The following is a 24,432-nucleotide window of genomic DNA, read 5'->3' on the forward strand; positions in this document are numbered from 1 at the left end:
CCCTGATCTCCTTTATCTTGGAACACTTCCTTTAGGAAATTTGTAATTGTAAGTTCTTTTTTCTGTCCTTTTGAGATGTAAATCTTTTTAAAAGCCTCTTGACTGCTTTATAACCCAGGAATGTCTTTCTTGAGAACTTGAGAACCACCTCTTGGAAATGTAATCATCAAAGGAGATCCACTTTGTGGATCTTCTGTGAATAGATAGAAGCCTAACTTTAGAGAGCACTTTGCTCCAAGTTACAAAACTACCTCCTGTCATAAAGATGTGAGAAGTTAATTGTTCCTTTGGATAAAGCCACTTGGAAAACACAAATAGCCTATGACATACCCCTGACGTCCTCCAATACTTTTCCACTGGCTCACCTCTGTCCTTAAAAAACTCTACCCCCTCACCCCCACCCCGCCATGCCATGTGTCAGCGAAGTTGAGCTCAGACTTAGCTCTGGCATCTCCGCCCCTACTGCCATAGCCTTGAATAAAGTCTTTTATGCCGGTTTAACTTTGTCTGGTGCAATTTTTGCTTTGATACCACATTTCTGAAAATTTTTTCATGGTGTAGGGGGACGTCACATACATAAACAAAACACAAAACAAAGAGCACCTCACTTAGCATAAAGATACCAGCTCTGGGGCAAAAATAAATTTGGTGAAGTCAAGTCTATAAATTATTGTTTGAGATAAATGTTTCTGATTAAAGTAAAAAAATTTTCTTCCCATTCAAAGGGTCATTTTCACTGGCAAGAAACAGGCATAGAAGCTAACTATATGAAAGCCGTTAATCTCATGCTATTTGCAGAAATTCAAGTAACTTAAAAATTAAAAGAAAATACAGCACTTGAGTTTAGAAGCATAACCAGATATTTATAATTAACCAATTTTACAAAAGGAACCCATACCAGGGAGTTCAGTAGCCAAGTATGATCAATAGTAGGCCCTCACTGTACCTCCAATATAATGCCACAACCTTTTCTTTTTCCACTCTGGCAATTAAAAGAACAATAGAAAGAAATCAAGTTACTTGTTATAGGAAAATGTAAATGAGAAAAAAATCAAGAAGATTGAATACAATAGGCAACAGAGCATTCAGAAGATAAAGGAAGAAGGAAGAAAATCAATCTGAATGTCTAAAACCAAGATTCTTATTAACATCACCAAGCTTGAAAAATATTTCTTTAAATTCATACAATTTGAACGTAGAGATGAACTCAAACATAAGCTAAAGTTCTTAATAGCAAATTTGCCCTGTTCTCACTGGTCAGATAGCAAGAACCAATTTTAAATGATAGTTCATCAATATGAGACTTCTGAAGAAGACCAACAAATTAAGAGAGTCTAATTTCTCATAAACTTGGAAGATAACACAAGATTAAGTGAGATATCCAAGTTCTAGGGAAAAAAAAAATAAACTGGGAGTGTGGGTATGGAAATATAGGAAGATATAAAACACTTTAGAAACTGCTGTCTATTGAATTGAGAGAAATAATCTTTCCTAACGAATATAATCTTAACATTTGCCCCAAACCGACCAATAGTCTTGAATAATGAAAGTAGTTTGCATTTACTAAGGATTTGAAAACTCAGACATACCGGGAAATAACTTGACAAAAAGAGTACATTGTCACAGGAATCAATTTTATATCTGGAAACATTATTTGGCCTTAAAAAATCCCCAAGTGCGAGTTAATAGCCAAAAATTAGAATCATCTCTATTAAAATGCTACTATTATTTCAATAACTGTTACAGTAGAAGTTTTGATATCAAGAAATAAAAATAAGAATCATGAAATAGGCAACATATCTGATCTATTAACTTTCTATGTGATTTATACAGCACAGCACAGCTCAGATAAATACAAGGAAATTCAATTATACAGTTAATTTGGTTCAATGTTTATTTATCAAATTAATTATATGAAACCAAAAGTAGCAATCCTCTAAAATAATTTTTAAATCACAGAACTATTTATTCAACAGGTATTAGATTGGATCTTAAATCTCTTTATATAAATCTATTTATCATGTCAAATTATTGTAAAAAATTTACAACCCAGAAATTGCAAAAGGTATTTTTAAGGAATTCTAGATACTAATAAAGTGCTCTCAAATTACTAATTCCACAAACAAACACAATCAAACAAAATAACATTACAAGCATTGTCATTAAGTTATTCATCATATATTCTCCACCACAACATGATATAAATTCAGTGCAAGCTCTGTACCAGAAATAAGAAGCAAATTCTTCATTTGCTTTTTCCTTGCCTGGGGTAATACATACCATTAGTCTCAATATTTAGTAACTTATTCATGTTTTTTCTTTTTCTAGCAGCATTTAGCACCACCAGAAATCACCACACTGATATTTGTAGCCCTATACATTCAACAGGTATCTTTTCTGCTAGAGTCCACAAAAAACTCACACTGAAACTTGAACATTCTATATTAGAAGCTGTAATTCCTGACTGTAGGAAACCAAAAGAAATTATATATTTTTTCCTTTAGAAATATTTTTTTAATAATAAAGTTCAATCTTTGAGGAGACAGAAAACAGATTCCATGATTTTTGAGTTCTGGTTACATTGCCATCCAGTTCCAGTTAAAATCAAATTCTGTGAGTCAATTGAAGTCAACACATTATATCATAATTAATCAGTACTTCTATTTCCTCACTAAAAGTGAGGAGATAGGCTTACTATTTGTGACTTTTATAAAGTGTTGACCTACATAATGTCACACTTTATTTTAACCAATTTATGATTTTCTTTTAAGTTTATGTCTGTTTGTTGATTATGAGATAGAAAAAAAAAAACAACCCTGCATTTTAAAGTTTAAACTTAAAGTCTTAAAGTTTAAACTTTTAGAACTCAGAGGCTATATTTCTGTTCAGAACATTAATATAGATAGGTAAAATTTGAGTGTGGGAAAGCATCAGTTCTTGTATTGTGTTTTATTTAGAATATACATCTTACTTCCAAAATTGGAATTGAGAATAACACAATCTTAGATGAAAGCCTAGAAGATATTTTGCCCAACCTGTCGTATGAAAGACTCTTCCTCCAAAAATCCTGAAAGATCCTTGGCATTCTTTCTTAAAACCTTCCATTGAAAAAAATTTCACTCCAGTGTAACAAATTACAGTTTCTGGTTGGATAATTCTAATCATTAGAAAGCTCTCCTTTACATCCACCCTGAAAATATATGCCTCTATCTAACATTTACCACTCTTTTTCATGAGGCAATCCTTTAACTATTCAAAGACATTTATTTTATCGCTGCTTCATTCTATTTTTCCTTCCTGTAATTAGGCAAATTTGTTTTTAAAAACTAACGTATAATTTCACATTTATCTTTAAAGAAGTGTATTTCAAACTGTAAACAGTGACCACCCCAAATAGGGCTTTAAAGGAAGCAGATCTAAGGCAGAGAGGTCACTGGAGGTTACACTATAAGGAGCAAGATAGAGGCATTGGTTACTCCAAAAGAGAAACTCTATACACTTGGTCAAACTGCTTTAAATAAATTCTGAGGTTTTTTAAATCAGTCCTCAGCTATACTGGTGAATGTAAAGAAGACTCCACCATAGGAGGACTGTAGATATCAATATCAATTTGGGCATCCCTAGGTTAGAGGTATCAAAAGTTCAATCTCGAATATTTCCGCATACAGTTGCCATTTTTTGAAAATCAAACACCAATCCCTACTCTGGTTACAGTATTCTTATTTTTCTTGGGATGAGTGTTCGACTTTATATTTTTTTTCCTTTCTCTCTGCATGCTTTGAAAGGAGCTGACTCTCATGGAGGGCATTTAAGATTTGAGTTAGGAACGGACAATCAGAGCATCTCATTTTCCTTGGGCACAGTGATAGGTTCAGCATTGAGCATGTAAACCAAGTAGGGAGAGAATCTGGGGATATTTGGTGAGATTGTAGAGAGAACTGCATACTTGTCTCCCTGGACTTTAAACAGGAGAGATGTAAAACCAGGGTCTGTCAGCCATCCTGCTAACTATGAAGTCTAAGAGAGAAGCCAACTTCAATGAAAGGAGAGCCATGAGGGGGTGTGGTAGGCTGAGTAATGCCCCTCCCCCAAAGATGCCCATGGCCTAATCCCTGGAACTGCGAATACATTACCTTATATATCAAAAGGAACTTTGCATATGTGAATAAGTTAAGGATCTCAATGGGGAGATTATGCCACATTATAAATAAGACCTAAATGTAATCACAAGGGTCCTTATAAGAGTAAGGTAAGATGGTCAGTGGGGAGAAGTTGGCAATGGGATGATGAAAACAGAGATCCGAGTAAAGCAGCCAGGAGTCAAGGAACGCTAACAGCTTCTAGAAGACGAAAGAGGCAAAAAAAACAGTCTCTCTCCTAAAGCCTCCAGAAGGCTCTGCCAACACCTTGATTTTGGCCCCTTATGACTCATTTTGTACTTTTGACCTACAGAACAATAAGAGAATAAATTTGTGTTGCTTTAAGATGCTAAATTTGTAGCAATTTGTTATAGCAGCAACAGGAAACTAATGCAAATGAAGAAACACTGAGTCCTGATGATTTCCTTAATCTAAGTGTGCTTAAAGGCAACATTACCCCTAGAACTTCTCAGTTACAGCAATTTGGGTTGGGTTTTCTTTCGCTTTCAACTAAAATTACTCTCATATAGGAAACAAATCAGGCTTCAATTCAGATTAATTACAATGATCTCTTTTTGCCAATCAAATTTATACATGATCTTCACATTCAATAACTTATCTTTCCTTTATTCCCTTACTTAAAGTGTTTTTGACCAAATTTCACCATCTTAATATGACTTTATCATTCAAGCCTAGTAAGGAATTTTTGTTACTTAATTTTTTTCCAATCTATTGGCTATGTTTATTAGCTTTGTGCCATTGGTTTATTTTTAAAATAGACCAGATATCTCCTCCAATAATTAATTTAATCTGTATATTAATTGGCATAATTTGATATAGTTATACTATCACCTTTGATTGAAGTTGAATTTGTAATTTATTTAAATCACATTCTACACCTTTCTTCAAGTCTAACATAAGTGAAACTTTGTTAAAACTGGATGTATTTTTTATGTCTAATTCTATAGAAGTATCAATTTTTAAAAAAAGAAACAAGATTAATTTTTCTCAAATTCCTTTTACTGTACCCATGTCAACTTCATTTATCACTATCTTTTTTGGTTTGGTTTTGTTTTTATTATGCAACTTGCATTTTATTGTTAACGACACATCTCAGAGGACCTTACCTTTCAGTACTCAACTCACAGGCCTACAGACGTCTCTTTTTTTAACTTTACTGAGATATAATTCACATATCACAAAATTCAGTCATTTAAAATGTACAATTCAGTGGTCTTTAGTATATTCACAGAGTTGTGTAACTGTTACCACAACCTAGTTTTAGAACATTTTCATTGCTCCAAAAAGAAATTCCATCTTTTATCAGTCACTCTCATTCCCAACCCCACTCCCCACTTCTGGCAACTTAATTTACTTCTTATCTCTATGAATTTGCCTATCCTAGGCTTTTCATATCACGGAATCATACAATGTGTAGTCTTTTGTGACTGCCTTCTTTCACTTAGCATAATTGTTTCAAGGTTCATCCATGTTACAGTTTGTATCTGTGCATCATTTCTTTTTACATCCAAATAATATTCCATTATATGGATATAGATCACTACATTTTTTAAGTTTCTACAGAACCAAATAAAATAAACATTAACTATAGCATGTAAATTTCCAAAATCAATATCTTTATTCCTGTGGAAACTATACACCTATATTTAATCTTCTCTTTTCTAATTTATTATTTATTAACAACTGTAATTACTTCTGCAAATGTTTTCCACTTCTTTGAGATGGAATTCATCTAGACCCAGTTTCTCAAATTCATTTACTCCAGATAGATGTTTTCTCATGAGTTGGGCTCGCCCTACTCTTAGCAATGTTTATATTATCTTTTAGAGTTTTAGGATTCTTCTCAATGGAAAAGAAAAGAAATGAAGCAGAAACCAAGCAGGTCTATTTAACTCTGCTGTCACTAGTATGATATTCACCAGAAATAACTATATACCTTTCTTAATTTATCTTCCTCCTTCAAGAAAGGGGAACTGCCTTCGCTGGGAAAGGCCCTCTTGAGGAAGATGAGTCTCTGCAGGGAAGGAACAGCTGAGTGCTGCTGCTAACCACTCCACAGACGGGCCCAAACCAATTCGCTAGAGTGCCAGAGAGTTTGTTTGCTCCACAGAAAGAAAGGGAAAAGACACGGAAAACAGAGAGAGATGAGAGGGTAAGAGAGGAGAGGAGAGGGTAAAGAAAATTATGTGAGCCTGATAGAGACATTCCTCTGATCTTGCAAATATTTAGTAAGATTTCTAAATTCAAAAGTATTTAATGTGCATAAATTTTTCTGGAAACTGGTGAAGCAACAGATTTTCACCTGCAGATTGACATGAGGCAATATGGCAATAGCAAGTGAAGGTTCAGGAACAAAGGTCTGGTGAGACAATAAGAACCTGGGAAGTTCAGAGAAATCTTGAAGAAGTTTAAGGTTATGGCATTGGCTTTCAAAATAATCCTCTCTAAATGTGAAGAGTCAAGGAGGCCCAAGCTGGAGCCAAGGGGACAATGACTTAGGTGGAGGGAGATTTTTAGAGGGTGCAAAGTTGATTTTTTCTCTTGCAAGTTATGGTTCATTCTTAGATTCTAAAACAATTCCTTATTAATTATGCCTTTTTAAATTGCATTCTTTTCCTACCTTTTTGTTACATTTAGAGTTTTCTTCCCTTCTGAGATTGTTGACAATTGTACTTTTTGAAGTCTCCAATCTTTTTGAGCTAAATTCCCTTATAGAAACTCTCATTTTAGTAACAGTATTAGTTTTCTAGGGCTACTATAACAATATACCACAGACTGGGTGGCTTAAACGACAGAAATTTATTTTTTTCACAGTTCTGTAGGGTAGAAATCCATGATCACAGTGTCGGCAGGATTGTGTCTTCTTCTCTCCTTGGCTTGCAGATGGCCACCTTCTCACTGTGCCCTCACATGGTCACCCCTGTGTCCATGCCGTAATCTCGTCTTATAAAGACACCAGTCCTATTGGATTAGGGTCTGCCCTAATGACCCCATTAATTTAATTACCTCTTTAAAGGCCCTATCTCCAAATACAGTCACATTCTGAGGTACTACAGATTAAGGCTTCAACATATGAATTTTGGGGTGACACAAAGCAGCCCATAACAGTATCATAATCATATTTTCTCTGAATTTATGTAATCTAATTTGTCAAAATCTTCTGTACCTAATGGTACCTGATGGAACCTTCTCTTTATAATGTGTTGTATTCCTTTAGCATCATAAATGGAAATGATTGTTTTCCATCAAAAATGACATATATCTATAAAAACACAAATTTACATACACAAGTCAGAAGTCCCAATTCAGGCAAGTTTGTGTCCTGATCATTCTACAGTAGAATCTTTATCCTCCATATACTAAATTGTATCTGTGCGTGCATGTATGTGTGTGTCTTTATGTGTGTGTTCATCTTAGTTACTCACAGTATCCTAATTAGAGTTAGAAGGGGTTGATTAGAATCAACCCCTTCTAAATGTTACATATTTTAGGGGCTGGCCTAGTGGCATAGTGGTTAAGTTCACCCACTCCACTTTGGCAGCCCGGGGTTTGCCAGTTTGGATCCTGGGCACGGACCTACACACTGCTCATCAAGCCATGCTGAGGCAGCATCCCACACAGAGCAACTAGAAGCATCTACAACTATGACATACAATTATCTACTGGGGCTTTGGGGAGAAAAAAGGAAAAAAGTAGGAAGATTGGCAACAGATGTTAGCTCAGGGCCAATCTTCCTCAAAAAAAAAAAAGTTACACATTTTAATGAAGTGAACCACACATGGAATTGTCTATTGGATAATTGTCTACTGACCAATGTAAATGTCTATTGGAATTGGTTATTTGAGTCAGAAATCTCAGATTATAAAAGATAAATAAAGATGAAGAAGGAAGAGGCAGAAAACAGGGTACAAAAATTTCCCCAAGAGAACACAAGCAGCCCAGTGACAGACATAAAAGTAAAATTTAAGTCTTTCAGCACTCTATGACATGCTTTTGCTATTAGACCATGATCATTTAGATATGCATTATAGAAATGCCACTATTTCTTGAAATGCTATTGCTCCCTTTCCTATGTGATTTCCACCACATTACAGAGATTTTATGAAAATTAATTGTAGGAAAAGGCCCAAAGTACTTTGAGCTCCTAAGAAAAAAAGTATAAAATAAAACAAAGTAATTGTCATTATTGTCATTATTATGCATGACACAATGTCAGACTGCTTCAGAAAGGTCATTCATAGAACCAAAAAAAACTAATATTAGAGTCAGCAATATGTTAAATCACTTAATATTAAAAAGAGTATAAAAGAATCATTGCCCCTGAGGAATTTATCTTTCACTAATCAAACTACAAAATACAAATATTAAAGTAGCACTCCATGCATATCAACAAACTTAGAGTTCCCAGATAACAAATAAAGACTAAATTTGCCTTCAGGCACATGTAGATTTGTCTTCACACACAATATTCCACAACCAGAACATAAGGTGTTTACAGCTCTAGGCTTCCCACCTTACTTCTTAAGTAATCTTACAAGGCACCATCTAAAAATTATTAAGAATAATATGATACAGCATGGAATCAAATCTGTAAATTTGGTAAGTATAGAACTTTTTAGTAAGCATCTGTGGTCTCAAAAAATGTAAACTGTCCAAGCCAAGAATCTAACTTTTAGCAAAACAAAAATGAGAATTTCAAATGTTTTTGGATATACTGTCAGTGCTACTCATTTTGCACACTCATCAGAGACATAGATTATATAAAAGGATTTGTATATTAATTTCAATGAGGCATTTTGATGCCCTGAAGAACTGGGATGAATCAGGATTCAAAAATATTTGCCTTCCCAATGCATCCAAAAGGCCAGCCAATTCAAATGTAGCTGTAAATTCAAATATCTGAATTATTGTGCATCTGGACATAGCTAGATTATTATGTGCCAATAAAAAGGTCAATTTGTTATAGAGACTTCTAAATTATTACTCATCTCTTATGAAATATGTGCATTTCTGTTTACTTTTATGTGCACGTATAGCTCACTTTTAAAAAACTACCAATAAAGAAAAATAGAGAATTCATTCTAGCAGACTTGCTTACAAGAAATACTAGCAGCTGGCCGGTGGCATAGCAGTTTAAGTTCATGCATTACACTTCAGAAGCCAGGGGTTTGCCAGTTCAGATCCTTGGCGTGGACCTACTCACCGCTCATCAAGCCATGCTGAGGTGGGGTCCCACATAGAAGCGCTACAACTCTACAACTATGATATACAACTATGTACTGGGGCTTTAGGGAGAAAAAAGAAAAAGAAGATTGGCAACAGGTGTTAGCCCAGGGCCAATCTTCCTCAATTAAAAAAAAAAAAAAGAAATACTAAAGGAAGTTCTCAGGATTAAAGCAGTGAACCCAGATGGTAATTTGAATCCATAAGAACAAAGAGCACCAGTAAAGGTAATTATGTAATTATATTAAAATATATACATCTAAATGTATTTTTCTTCCTTCTCATAACTTAAAAAACTCTCATAACTTTAAAAAGCAATTGAATAACATAATATGTATATGACATCATGTTGGGCTTATAAAATGTAAAAATGTAATATATATGTAATATATTTGCCAATAATAGCACAAAGAAGGTGGCTGAGAATAATGCTGCTTTAGCTAAGAAATAGTTACGGATGGTAAAGTAATAATTATAACAATTATAATTTTTGTAACATTAATTGGTGTAATATGTATATCAATAACACCACAAAAAGAGGGCAAAGGGAATAGAGCTACATAGGATAGCATTTCTATGTCTCACTGGAATTAAGCTGGTATATAGCTGACAATGATTCTGATAAGTTTAGATGTATATGGTAAGCCCTAGAGTAACCACTAAAACAAAAAAAATCTCAAAAACTATAGTGAAAAACTCATTAAAGAAATTAAAGTGCTAAACTAGAAGGTATTTACTTCATGCAAAAAAAAAAAAACAGTAGAGGAAGAATAGAGGGGCAAAAAACATGAGGCATATTTTAAAAAAAGGAAAATGGTGGATGTAAATACAACTATAATAATAATAACATTAAATGTGAATGAATTAAACAACCTAATCAAAAGGCAGAGATTGTCAGACTGGATTTAAAAACAAAAATTCAAATGCTGAAATCCTAATGCCCAATGTGATGGTTATAGAAGGTGCGGCCTTCAAGAGGTGCTTAAGGCATGAGGGTGGAGCCTTCATGAATGGGATTAGTGTTCTTATAAAAGAGGCCCCACAGGGATCCCTCACTCCTCTGAACCAGGAGGAGGACCTTCACCTGACCATGCTGGCACCCTGGTCTCAGACTTCCAGCCTCCAGAACTGTGAGAAATACATTTCTGTTGTCTATATGCTACCTAGCCTGTGGTGTTTTGTTATAGTAGCCTGAATGGACTAAGACAGTACCACACCTGTGGGAAACACCATATGCATAGAATACATCACCCTGCTCTAAGAATATATCAAGCTAATGATGCCTTTGAAAAATCAGCATAATGGAGGGCATCTGAAATTCCTGTCTTACATGACAGAACAGCTAATATGTAAATTGGCAGCTTTCCATTTATTTGTATAAATGGTTCTACCATGGATGCTGTTTTAAATAACCTTTTGGCTTTCATCCTGCATGTCCACAGGTGGTATTTGAATTTCACAAGATATAAAAATAGCAAAGCAAGGTTATTATATAGTGGAGTTGCTTTGCAATGTTCACGTTAAGACTAAGGATACCATCTGTCCTGTGGACAAAACGCGTCACCACAGGAAGACGTTTGCTGCACCTAACACATGACTTTACTAGCGATATTAAATAATAATGGCCACTGCCATATTACAAATCTTTTTTATTATAGAATAAAATATGGAATCAAATGCTAATAAACAAGGATAGGTAATAGGTATCAGGCATAGATAATAGGCAAGATTTTCACTTGTCAGGAATGGTATCACTTTTTAAAAAATTATTGGAATTATATATTAATTTTATAGGTTCAAAGCATTTTTGCATGTGGCATTTCATTTGATCCCCACGATGTGAACTAAAATCCAGGATCAAGCAAGAGAAAATATCTCTTTACCAATAATATTCTCATTTTTATGGTGAAACATGGCTAAAAGTCATTCTGTCATGCATTTTATGAAGAAAAATAATGGTTTTTCTTCCGATATTCAAGAGGGTCATCAGATCATATGCTTAACATTTAGCTAGTATTGATTTACTCCTGACCTAGGCTATTATAAATGTATGAACTTTTTTAAAAAAGCAATTTCTATTTGCAGTTAATCAAATGAGTTATTTCTTTAAGATAGTATCCTAGCAACTTCAGACAGAAGAGGAAGTCCCTGCTGATGTTAGAAAGAGATTTGTTTATCACATACCCAGATCTAACTTCTGAATGTGCTTCAAAGTGCTGCTTTGATCAAGCAACTATCAAAATTTTTCTGTTATAGAACTAACAAGGTTGTAAGAATCTGTTTTGTAATTTCTGATTTGAGATACTCATAGAGAGAGAGAAGGGTGATTGTCATTTATAATAAACAGGTTTTTTTAAGGAATATTTTAATGAGACGGCATTAAAAGTAAACTGCATCTCAAGTAAATTCAAGTTATCAATAACTAAATATTTAACTAAATCTTTTCAAATATTATTGGGCTGACAACTAAGTAATTAAAAGTTTTTCAATCAATCTTAAAATAAACCTTATCTGGCATATTATCCAACTACATATCTCAGTCAGTAACAAATGAAAAGAGTTTGAGCCACTAATGTCACCTTCAAGACTATGAGAGTCCATATTCTTTCCTACCAACCTCTACTCTGATTTGAAGCCAGAATTTAAAAAAGAAAATACTAACCCTAGCTAAGAAGCATTGAGTCCAGTTCATTCAGGATATTCCATGACTTCACGTCTCTATTAAACTTCTCTCAGATAATGTGGTGTAATAAGATGAACCCTGAATTGGCGATATGGACTTGACTCTCCAACTTTTAATTCAGAAGCACAAGGGCCCTATCCACTAGTTAGATTAGGCCATAGGAATGGGCAGGAAACCCAATAATCAAATCCAAATTTGAGGGTCCTGATATCTCAGGAAATTGTCTAAACTAGACCATAAAATAAACAACTGAATGGGGACTGACCCAGGACTTTGAATCTGGCTTTCAGGAGAATACATCAACAAGATGTGCAGAGAAAAATCTCAGTTTCTTCAAGTTTTATAATGTTCAATATTCTAGGATTTTATGTTAGCAAAATAAAGATATGTATTTCACTTCTTGAATCTTATATTTCATAATTAATTCCTAACAACCCAGGAAAATACAAGCCAGTAATGTTCAAAGTTTCACTCCTATAAATTTCATTCCCTGAATTTGGAAGATAGAAAGAAAATTCCTAAAACTATTAAATACTGTTATTCCCCCTATAATTCTCTATGAATCAACTACTATTAAAGGAAGTAGGTTAAGACAGGAGCAATGCTGAACATCATGGATACTGGGAATATTAATGTTAAGAAGCAAGATGTGGAACGATTCAATTAAATCAGCAAGGAAAAGGAATCATCTACCTTTAACTGATAACAAAAACAATGCAATAATAACATCTAACCTCTAAAATGTGCTAGGTACTGTGCTAAATTCTTTTATATACATTAGCTCATATAATTTTCACAACAAACCTACAAGGTATCAATTATTATTATGCCCAATTTGTAGATGAAGAAAAAGAGGCTTAAAGAGGTTATACAACTTCCTCCAAGTTATCCAACAAGTGACAAAGTTGGAATTCAATGTAGGTCTCTATTCTCTCAAGTCTCTGGGTTTACACGTGATGCTACACAGCCTTCTGTCCACACAGCTATGTCGAATATCTCTAGAGAATGCAACATGCCTGTTTCTAGGAGCCAGGAAATCCTATAAGATTATATTCAAAAACAGAAACAATACCTTACCTCCCATGAGTCATTTCCTCACATCAGTAATTTCAGTTTGGTTGTTCATCAGGTAGATTCAGCTTTGCCTGCATAAAACAAAACACCTTGTCCCAAAATAACAATGGTTTAAGAAAGATAGATGTTTATTTTTCCTTACAGTAGGAAAAATTCAGATGTACAGAGTCCATTGATATGGCAATTCCACAGGAATTTGGGATCCAAGTTTAGTTTGTCTTTACATACCTTAATCTTTAGAACTGGCTTCCATTGACAACATTGCCTCCTGGTCCAAGATGGCTGCTTAAGTGTTAGTCATCTAGTTTGAGGCAGGAAGAAGGTAGAGGAGGAAAGGGGAATGGAGCACCCTTCCCAGATGAGTTCATGTGACTTAAAAAAAAACTCTTCTAGAAACACCAACACCACGTTTTGCACTCACACCTTGGCTACCCATAATTCTAAGGAAGTTTGAAAAATACAGTCTTTCAACAGGCCAGGCTTCTAGTAGTAAAGTAGAAAGGGGATAATAGATGTTATACCAACATCTAGCAGTGTCTACCACAGAGAGTGAGAGACAATCACCAGTGAAGCCCTTTAATACCTTCTTAAGAAACTGTCTCCAAGCCAAAGCCACTAAATAAAAGATTGCATCTGGTAGAAGGAACATTTATTGACTCCCTCAGAAACATGTATAAAGGGACACAAGTCTCATAATCAGGATTCTATCACTGATTTAATAAAAACATTCTTCTAATCATTTATAATTTAGAGTTTGTTAATTCAATATGAAACACAAATGTGACACAAGTAATAAAAGACTAAGAAGAGAAATCCTAAACTACTAGATAACACATCTGTCTAATTTATTCTACTTCATTTGGCTCTGTTCCCTGGAAGGAACTTATGGCAAACTCTGGTCTGGTGACCAGTCCCATAATTGACGTTCTCAATCTCATGTTCTGTGTTTTCTTTGTTTTCTTCATTAGCATATGCTATCGCAGATGCAGCATCTCATCGTCCACTTCCATTAGCCCAAACAGATCAAAATATATCCTCTGGAAATATATTTAATGTAGCTCGTGAGCAAATATTCTTTCTTTTCTGTCACTTCACAGAGAGAAAAATCACACAGTCCCTACCTCTGCTTCCTATTCCAAAACTTTATTATGTTCTCTTCATTTTATTTCAAGTAATCACACATGTATTTGTCTTCCCTCATTTATACTATCATGAAAAATTATCATGTATAAAAAAGGTGCTAAAATAAACATGTGATGTGGCTTCATGGTATAGAATGAAAGCTTAGAGGTAAAAATGATAGACAGGCAGATTTAGCTAATGACTTTCCTAACCTTTAGAGTTGCCCCATAATGGATAAGACTATCTCAAAGTAGAGAAAATAAACACCACAAACAGACAAGGAAAGGCTAGATGCCAACTAGCAAGGGATACTAAAAAGTGAACTGTTATATTGAGTAGAGGGTCAACTGATTCCCTAACATCCCCTCCCACTAAAATATTTTGTAGAAATTTAAAATAAATTGAGCTGCACCAGAACCCTCCAAATGATAGCTAATGAAACCTCATATTTTATTGGATATTAGCCTATGTGGTGGAACTACACTCAGCCCTCTTGTGGGAGTGCCTGTGTAAAATATTTAATACTAATTAGACAGTAAATTTCAGATCTAGCATTGACATAGGGAGGAGAAGCAAAGAGGATTATTAAATAGAGGTGATAATTGCACTGATTTTTATTGCTTTTAGGAGAACTTAAAACTTAATCAGCTCCTCAAATGTCTCATTATTTACATTAATGACAAAGGATTAAATATTAAGAGAAAATGCCAAGAGCTTTAAGGAAAGATAAGTAAAAATCTGTCTATCCACTATCATCATTAACTGTGCTAAATCTAGTTAAGTAATACTAGAAAACAAGGTAAAGGTCTATGAAAATATACTAAATGACATCATTGTTCACTATTAAGTAAATTAGTATAATACAATTTTAAGTTTTTCCAAGATGAAACATTTCTATTTTTACATAAAAATAATAATTTCTGTTTATAAGATTAATGTAGTGACTTTTCCTTATTTTAACAATATCATTAAGTAGATGATGGTCAACCTAAGACTGGGCTCTCAAATTTCAATAATTTCACTTCCATGAAGAAATAATTTAGAGTTATACTCCACAGAGTACAAAGCAGAATTTAAGTGGAGAAAAGATACAGGGTCCAGGGTGTGTGCTGCATTATACATTTCACTTTTGATCTCCCTGTCAACATTGTATCATTTTATTAAGAAATGAGGCATTTTCCCATAAAATAATCTGTATTTTCATGGAACAAGATAGAGGAGTTGAGGCTAAAGGAAATACAGTTGTGGCCCAGAGCTCGTGAAAACAGTATTGAAAAAGATAACAACTAGCAAAGAAATTTGCTGAATTTAATTTATGAAGCGAGTTAGGGGAACATGAGATACAGGGTGCTGACTCAATTTCATCTTCAAATTGTAAAATAGCATTAACATAGTTATTAAGAGAAAAATAGTTTGCTCATATTACTGCAAAGCACTCGAACAAATAAACTGATGTGATGTTTAATATTAAAATTGTCTATGCTTTGAGTTTTTTGGGGATATTTTATATTAATTGATTTCTAAAATGGTTTTATCTTTACTGCATCGGTTTGTTGTAGAAATCTCTGAACTAATGTCTTGAAAGAAGTGTGTTGCAATTATACGCACGATAAACCAAACCAGTAAAAACTCATAGTCTAGAATTATAGATACTGTATGATGGGAAGGCAGCATTGAGTAGTGGAAAGAACAATAAGAATTTAAGTTAAGGTGTGAATCTTGGTGTAACCTGTTAGTATGTGAAATTACCAAGGTAATTAATCTCTCAAAATTTCAGTAAACTGACGTGGAAAATTAAGATAATAATATTAAGTCTAGCTATACATTCCCCACTTCTTGTATCCAAGAAAATGCATGGACTATAGCAGATACTCAATAATTGAGTCATCTGCCCCTCTTCCCTTCTATCATTTCCCCACAACAGGATTCCAATCCTCAACAACCAAGAGGCAATCAAGTGATCATTTCTGCCACAAGAAAATAATACATTGAGAAGCACCCAATCAATATGGTTATGAGGAAAACTATGCAATACTTCCTCTTTCCCGAGACACCATTAAAATAATAGTAAAGTTATTTTTAACAAATCATTTAAATGTATAGCATATTTTTGATAGAGAGAAAAATACTGAGTGATGAAGCAGGGTGAAGGAAGCAAGAGTCTAAGATCCATGAAGAGGGTAATGTACCAGGAAACAGCTGAACTGTTGGGCAAAATCATGGAGAATCTCCAGGAGATGCTGTAATGGAGAGTCAGACACACAGGTAATAGAGAGTGTTAGTTGAAGTTTTATATACTAAACCCTTTATCACCCTCAAATCCTCCATCCTAATCAGAGAATAAGGGGCAGTCAGGTATTGAAGATGGGGGATGGGAAGTTTATTTTTAAGGGAATTCAATTAACCACCTAAGGAGAATGAAGGCAGGTAGTGTGAATGTTGGTGCTCCAGTGTAAACCCTTGCGCATACCGGCACTTAGGCCAGCCTTATCAAAACGGCAAGCTCCCTGCTCACTCACTTAAAGCTAAATCTGCCAGTTTACAAACTCACAAAGCCACATAGAATTCCTGAACTGCTTTTCCATTGGCTCATTCTTAAATATAATTGGGCAACCCAGTGTCACCATTTACAAAAAGAAAAATTGATCCTGGAGCAAAGAAATAATCCAGGAATCAAAAAGAGGATGAATTTGTGTACTCAGAGAGATGTAAAAAGATATTACATCCATAAAACAAGAATCAATAGCTATTGAAAAAAGAACAGTTGGACAAAAAGAGAGTTTTTGGATAATACCATAGACTGAATGTTCGTGTCTTCCCAAAATTCATATATTGAAATCTAACCCCCAAGTGATGGTATTAGGAGGTGGGTCTTTTGGGAGATCATTAGGTCACGAAAGTGGACCCCTCATAAATGGGATTAGTACCCTTGTGAAAGAGACTCCAGAGAGCTCTCTTGCTACTTCCTCCATGTGAGGACACAGGGAGAAGATGGCCATCTATGAACCAGAAAGCGAGCCCTCAACAGACACCGAATCTGCTGGTTCCTTGATCCTGAACTTCCCAGCCTTCAGAACTGTGAGAAATAAATTTCTGTTGTTTATAAGCCACCCAGTCTATGGTATTTTTGTTATAGCAGCCCATACAGACTAAGACATGTAAGAAAATTAAAAATATGAATACTGAGGGATGGAGCTGGAAGTATTCGGGGAGGGGCACACAATTGGACCAGCTGATGAGACCAACACTTCTCTGAGGCAGTGTCCACTTATCGTGGGGCGATAGACCCCTGCTCTTTGATTAGACTAATCTCTCACAGCTTTAAACAGAAACAGGATTTTCCTAAGCTATATGAGCTCAAGTCCAAAACTAGAGATTATGAACCACTTTGATCCTCAGCCCTCATTTTCCTCTCCAATTTTTCATGCATAAGACTAGAACCAGCCAGCACCCCTCCATAAAATCCCATGCTCATTAACATCTTCAAGACATAGGTTCAGATAAGAGGCATTCCAAGGACAGTAGGACCCAGAAGACAACCCTTAGTAAGAGAGCTGAATCTTAATGAGCAGTGGATGACAGTGTGGAAGAGGGGCAGTTGTACACACTTTATGGGTGTGTATTGACAGCAGCTTGCCAGTTTGCTCAGCATTACAAATCTAACACTCTGGAGGTGAAAGTTGTCCAGTTGTACATAGAGTGCTAGTGGAACATGTGGATTCCAGGATTCGGATCTAAAGAAAGTCAACTCTACAAAAAACTTTACACCAATAGATGCTCACAAACAGAAGGGCACTGATCCAAAAAACTAAAAGTATCAGAAGTGCAGAGAAGAGACAATCTGCATTTGGCGATACATGAGCTAAGACTTCATTCATCTTATCCATGGAAAATTTTTTAATATTTTACATAAATATAGAGTCATTAACAGAGTAGCAATATCCATAGTGGCTGAGAGGATCTGCCTCTCCCTCCCTCAAAATAAAAGCCTTCTATTCTGATTTTACTTCTCTGTTATCTCAAAGCAGAGTGATCTTACATCTCACAGTAAAGATTGCATTGGTGCTTTATCACATGGAAGTGATTGTCTACAGGATAAAACACTATCATCTTGTTTGCTGAAACATTGTTAGCAGGATGTGTAGAGATTTTTATTCCCCTCTCCCTTCCCATATTTCCTGTACTTTGTAACATCTGTGTTTACACGAATGTGACTCATTTATTTTTATGGCTTCAAGAACATATTATCCTAAAAACTGTGATTCCTTGGAATAAAATATTTCAATGGAAAGTCCAGAATATAAAGTCAAAAATATCTCTTAAAATATAAATGAAAGAATCAATCCATATTCATTTCAATTAAGAGGAACTCCAGGAAAAGAACATGTAGTAGAAAAATGTATCAATGAAAAAAATGCAAAAAAAAATTTATAAGTGAAGGGAAACTTGAGACATCATATTGAAAGAGCCACAAGAGAGTGACACTAAATGAATTTTAGTCACTCTTCCCCAATACATCATTGAGAAATCAAAGCATCAAGGAAAAAAGAAGATCCTCTAGTATCTGAAGGAGAGGCAAAAAAGAATACAAGTCACCTACCAAACAATAAAAATAAAACAGAAGTCTCATTTTTAAATATGAGTAGAAAAATCTTGAATATATACAATGTAAAATGAATTTAGTAAATGCCTACCTCAACTGTGTTTTGTCTCTCCCTACTATTATGTGAAAAAAGGCAATTCCTGCTAAAGAAAAAAAACTAAACAGAGAAAAACATAAGAAATATATCAAAGTGCATATTTATGTACTGATATACACATGTATATTTTCATACAATATCTTAATTTTAATTAATATATACTTCTTTAGCAAAAATGTATGATTAATGAAGATGATAAATATTTTTATTTTAATTTCCTACGTCCCTGACATCACGTTGACTCTGTGTTTAGAAAGACTGGTAACAAATATACAATGAATCCTTAGACTTAAATGCTATCCTTCTGTGGTTAAGGTGCATTAGAAACACTCAGCAGAAATGAGGCCTCCAGGGCCTTTAGCCCCAAGATAGCTGTCAGGCCCCCAGCAGAAGAGAATTTTTGTGGAGCTGGAAAGCAAACTCCAGAGAAGGAGTGAAGTGTGGCGGGGGTGAGTAGGGAGGAGACTGAGACTAGTTAGGCAACTCACTCAACTTCTCTTGGGGGAGGCAAGAGGCTAGAAGTACTGTATTTAAGAGGAAACTCCCTCTTCATGAAAACTTTAGGAAAGGGGAAAAAATTTTCCCCCATTAATAGAGAAGGTTTTTGTTTTATTGTTTGTTTTCATTTTCTTGGACACCACTGGGGCCAAGATGAAACTACCAAATTAGAATCTCTGAGAATTGGGTTTGTGTATACTGAAAAATATCCCCAGCTCATTCTGCTGTGTCTCCTTTGTTAAGCACCTTAGAAGGAAGTGAAAAAAGAGATAAAATCATTCTGAATCAAACTTAGACCAATTATCTAATTCAATTAGTATATGTGCCTAGTTTCAGAGGATATTTAAGAAGTAATAAAATAATTTATTGATTCAACAAAGATTGACTTTTTACTATGGGCCACACTCTGTTCTAGGCCCTTGGTGTGCTCCAGAAAGAAAACAGGGAGCCCTCATGAAACCTATGCATTCCCACATGGAGACAGCGATAAACAATTAACATGATAAAGAAGTATGTTGTTTAGTAGGTTAAAAGGTAACAAGTGAGTACCATGGAAAAGAAAAGAAAAATTGGGCAACATAAGGGGTATTGGGAATGGGTGTAGGCGGGCCCAGATCATGTAAAGCCTTGTAGCTGATGGTAGAACTTCGACGTTTTCTCTGAGTGAATTGGGGGCCATTGCTGGTGTTTTAGCAAAGAATATAATTTTATTTAACTTTTAAAAGAATCACTCTGGACTTCCAGTTTTAGCTCTAATGTGCAAAGAGCTTAGAACTTATCACTCCCATGTTTACAAAAAAAGCTGAACAAAATGAAAACCGACGACTTTTCTTGGACCTATCAGAGAACCAAGTTTACTGGGCCAACTGCCATCCTGAATCTAGAAACACAGGTGAATTGAGAGTCACAGCTGAGATCATACGTAAAGCAGAAGACGGTGGAACCATAAACCGAAAGGAAAAAATGGGCCTATTTCTAGACTAGACACAGCTGAGGAAAGAATCAGTGAGCTTGAAGATATGTCAGTATTTTAGCACCACGAAATTAGCTGAGACAGACCTAGTCAAAAGTTAGCACAAGGAAAGCCATCTTATAGAAGGAAGCCATGTTGGAGCTATAAATGGCCCTGACTCAGCAGACCCCCCGCCCCCGTCTTCTTCTCACAGTGTGCTTTGGAGAAACGCTTGGAACTACAGGTGGGCAAGCTAATTAGTAGCGAGTCAGTAACCAATAGGGAGAATGACTTGTTAGCAAAAGCCTTAAGTCCTCTGCCCAAACTATTCCTTCTCTCCTGATAAGAATATAACTAATGTTTTCACAGATTCCTCAGGAATGTCACATTTAACAGATCTGAAATTTTTCTCCAGGGAGAAGTGGCCAACAGTCTATGGTCCTCCAACACCTGGCGCTCCTGAGCCTCCTCCTCTTTCTCTGCTTCTTTAGTTACATTCATATGTAAATATTGGTTTCTTTGGCCTTTGTGTCCCTGAGCTTCACAAGGTAAATAGAAGTTACGAATTGTTAAAGCGCAGGTGGTTTCATGTTGAAGTTTTGGCTAATTACCACTCCTTGTAAGAAACTGAAGCTTCCCAGACCCCAACTCCTTGGTTTCCTGGCACCAGAATCCACTATCCTTCACAGAGGCCGACAACCAAGGACACCACCTGTGGATTCCCTTGCCTCTCCATCCCCTCCCTGCAAGCAGCCTCACAAGGCCAAACACAGGCTGGTGGGAAGGCACCAACCAGCAAGGCCACATGCTCCCCCTCCCTACAAGCAACCTTTAAAAACTCTTGCCTCCCATATTTGGGAGAGACGAATTTGAGGGCTTATTCTTGTCTCCTGGCTTATGTCACCCGAAATAATCCCCTTTCCTTGCCATAAGCCTGGCAATCCAGTTTTTATTTGGCCCCTCTTGTGTGGCAGGTAAAAGAACCTGTGTTTGTGGCCAGTAACAAGCAGAAACTACCAAAAGTGAGATGCAAAGATAAAAAGGAATGAAACACACACACACACACAAAACAAAACATCCGAGAACTATGGGACCATTTGAAAAGGTGTAACATACCTAATTTTTTAAAAAATCACTCTGGCTATAGTCCTAAGAAGAGACTGTAAGTGGGCAAGGGTAGAAGCCAGGAAACCACTGACGAGTCAATTTCAGGAATCTAGGAAAGAGATTATGGTGACGTAGGCCAGGATGGCAACAGTAGAGCTGATGATAAGTGGTCAGATTCTGCATATATTTTGAAGTCCTGTTAGCTCTTCCTTCTAAATATACTGAATAATTTATTTTGTGTCATGAGTTCACATGCATTGTTGGATCTGAGCTTTATAAAATCCCTAAAAATATAGCAGACAAAACTGAGGTTTGAAATGCCAAATTGGTTCTTCTGATGCCATCATTAGTTGACTTTTGGCTATGCAAGTTTCAAGGCTAATTTTGATCCTTTTAGTAGCTACCTGAGAAAGTATTACTACTTGGAACAGAAGGTTATACATACATTACCCCACCACCATCTTACAGGCAAAAGAATATACTAGTATTGACACAGAAGTGTTCTAAATGTTGTTTGAACTGACAAGCCAATTGCATCTACTTGGAAGCATGATTGACATACATTTCCAAATAGGAATCATTTTGACTCTTTTCTTCCATTAATGATTATAGTGCATTCATTCAGGAAAACATTATAGTAGAGACAGACCATGTAACACTTTGGTTCCTTTGCACATAGAAACAGCCTATGGGAGGATTTATTATCTGTGAATTCATTAACATGAAAATTTTAAATGTGCTAATCATGTTCGATAGCAGCTCTGTTATACGTATTATTAATAGTAGAATAATGCATACTGTTGTCACATTAGTGTAATGCAAGGCAATATGCAGTCACTTCTTATAATAACAACATCACCTCCCCTTGTCATAACTCTTCTCATCCATGGCTCCTGGATAGTTTTAGAAACATTAATTAAGACTTGCATCACCTCTGTGAGACTGGGAGCTGCCACAGTCATCATCCTGATGTAAGGGTAGAGATTAAGCCATGTTATTAGAAGCAGTGCTAGGATTAAAGCTCATAACATTTCAAACCTGAACATTTAAACAATATAAGAAATACCTGTTCCATCATCCTTTATTTGTACCCTGGTTCTAAATGTAGATATTTTGTAGCAGATATTCATATCTTGATGGAAATTGTGCCCATGGATTGCAAAAGTTTTCAAATTAATGTGTACTTATTTTGCATATCTTCATTTGAACATTTCCAAAGACTAAAATTCTTTTAATGGGGAGTCTTCATTTGTATCAGGAGTTATATAATCATTCATGGCCATTTAGAGAAGGCAATCAGGCTTCCAAAATGTTATTCCCAACCCCCAAGATTACATAGCAACTTAGCTTCAGGGTCTGGAATCGAACTTCTGATCCTCTAACTTTTCATCCGACTTGCTCTAGTGAGCTGTGCTGCATTGCACTAAAACAGAGCATGCTGAGAATTTGAATTTACTTTAGAAGGTCAGCTTTGCTGGAAGATTGCTGCTCTTTTCCTTGCCGTTAAAAAAAAATAAGTAAAAAGTAAAAAGCTATGTTCTGAAAAGTTATCTTATATCGTGTCCTCCACACTCTAAAGTAAAACAGAGAAAGTTTTCAATACTGTTATTGGAGCACATTGAAGAAGCTACCTGTTTTCTCACAGATTATCTTCTCTTTCATTAAGCATCCTGTTGAAACACCTAAAAGCATTTACTCTCATTTTCTTTCTCAATTTTTTATTAGTTTCAAAGAATCAATATTTAATCTGATTATTTTGATTGCCTGTAAATATTAGCATAATCCTTCAGCTTTATTATGCATGCTTCTACACTGTCAGTAACCATTTTAAAAGTGGGTTTCTATATAAATGCAAAAAAAAAAAAATATTTCTTGTCCTTGGGGTTTTTTTCCCATCTAGTCTAAACCCTCTAAATGAGTTCTGCACAGACAGAATGAAGCAGCAGTCGAACGATAGAGAAAATCAAATGTACCTTTCAACTCCACCTTCTCTACGTGGACAAGGGTGAAATGGATTGCCTCTTTTATGTATTAAGATGGATGGAACTCACACTTCCAAAACGATGTGGAGCTAATGCTAACCTATACAAACATTTTTAATATTAAATTACCGTCAACAATTGGGGGCTGCTAAACATGCCACCAAACACAGTCTGATCTTTATACAAAGGAAACTTTAGTACTTTCTAGCCCATAATATTGGTATTATGTTTACTTTTGTAGCAAAAGCATTCTACTTGGGAGAAATACAATTCAATTAAATGTAGATTGTGAGTTTCTACATTACACCATCCCGGGTATTAATTTTTCAGCAATATGTGAGAGAAAGAAAAAACTTTATTTATTACTTTGAGGTATAAAAGGAGATCTTTCACTAGACATTTTTTAAGAGCAACTGAATAGCCCCTGGTTAAACGAATAAAAAAGAAAATATTTTCACTGCTTTTGCAATATGTATTAGTTTTAATATAAATGCTATAATTGTATGGGTACAAATATATCATTTTTAAAGAGATTGCATTGTTTATTTTAGGGTCTGTATTATTTAACATTTTTGTGTTATTATTGAAATTCAATTTCTCTTTAAAAAAAAGAAAATTTAAAGATGTAGTATAAAAGAGAAGTGTTATCTATTTTACAACAAATTTGTTCCATTGTTCTTTCATTAAAATTTGGCTAAATGCTATTTAAATTTCTTAAAAAGTCATAAAGGCAGAGAGTTTGATATATTGCCTAAATAAGTTATTTATTGCTCTTATTTATTTGAAGTGCACTTCTTATTTTACCTGAAAAATTAATACTAAGAATATGCTAAGTTCTGGTTAGTAATTCTGGCACATGTAAAAATATTGAATCATTATTACTACATTAAAAGAATCATTAATACTACAGAGGCAGAATATTCTGTTTGAG

At 35.1% G+C, this 24,432-nt stretch overlaps 1 long non-coding RNA gene across 1 annotated transcript in view; it reads right to left on the reverse strand.

The window, feature by feature from the left end:
* LOC131394773 (uncharacterized) overlaps positions 1 to 24,432 on the reverse strand; it is a 256,592-nt gene that overhangs the window by 40,728 nt on the left and 191,432 nt on the right. Inside the window, exon 2 of the long non-coding RNA XR_009216231.1 lies at positions 13,144 to 13,211. This is a non-coding gene — a long non-coding RNA (uncharacterized LOC131394773). The remainder of the gene's footprint in view (positions 1 to 13,143; positions 13,212 to 24,432) is intronic.

The sequence above is a fragment of the Diceros bicornis genome, chromosome 3 (genome assembly GCF_020826845.1).
Source record: "Diceros bicornis minor isolate mBicDic1 chromosome 3, mDicBic1.mat.cur, whole genome shotgun sequence".
NCBI classification, from domain to species: domain Eukaryota; kingdom Metazoa; phylum Chordata; class Mammalia; order Perissodactyla; family Rhinocerotidae; genus Diceros; species Diceros bicornis.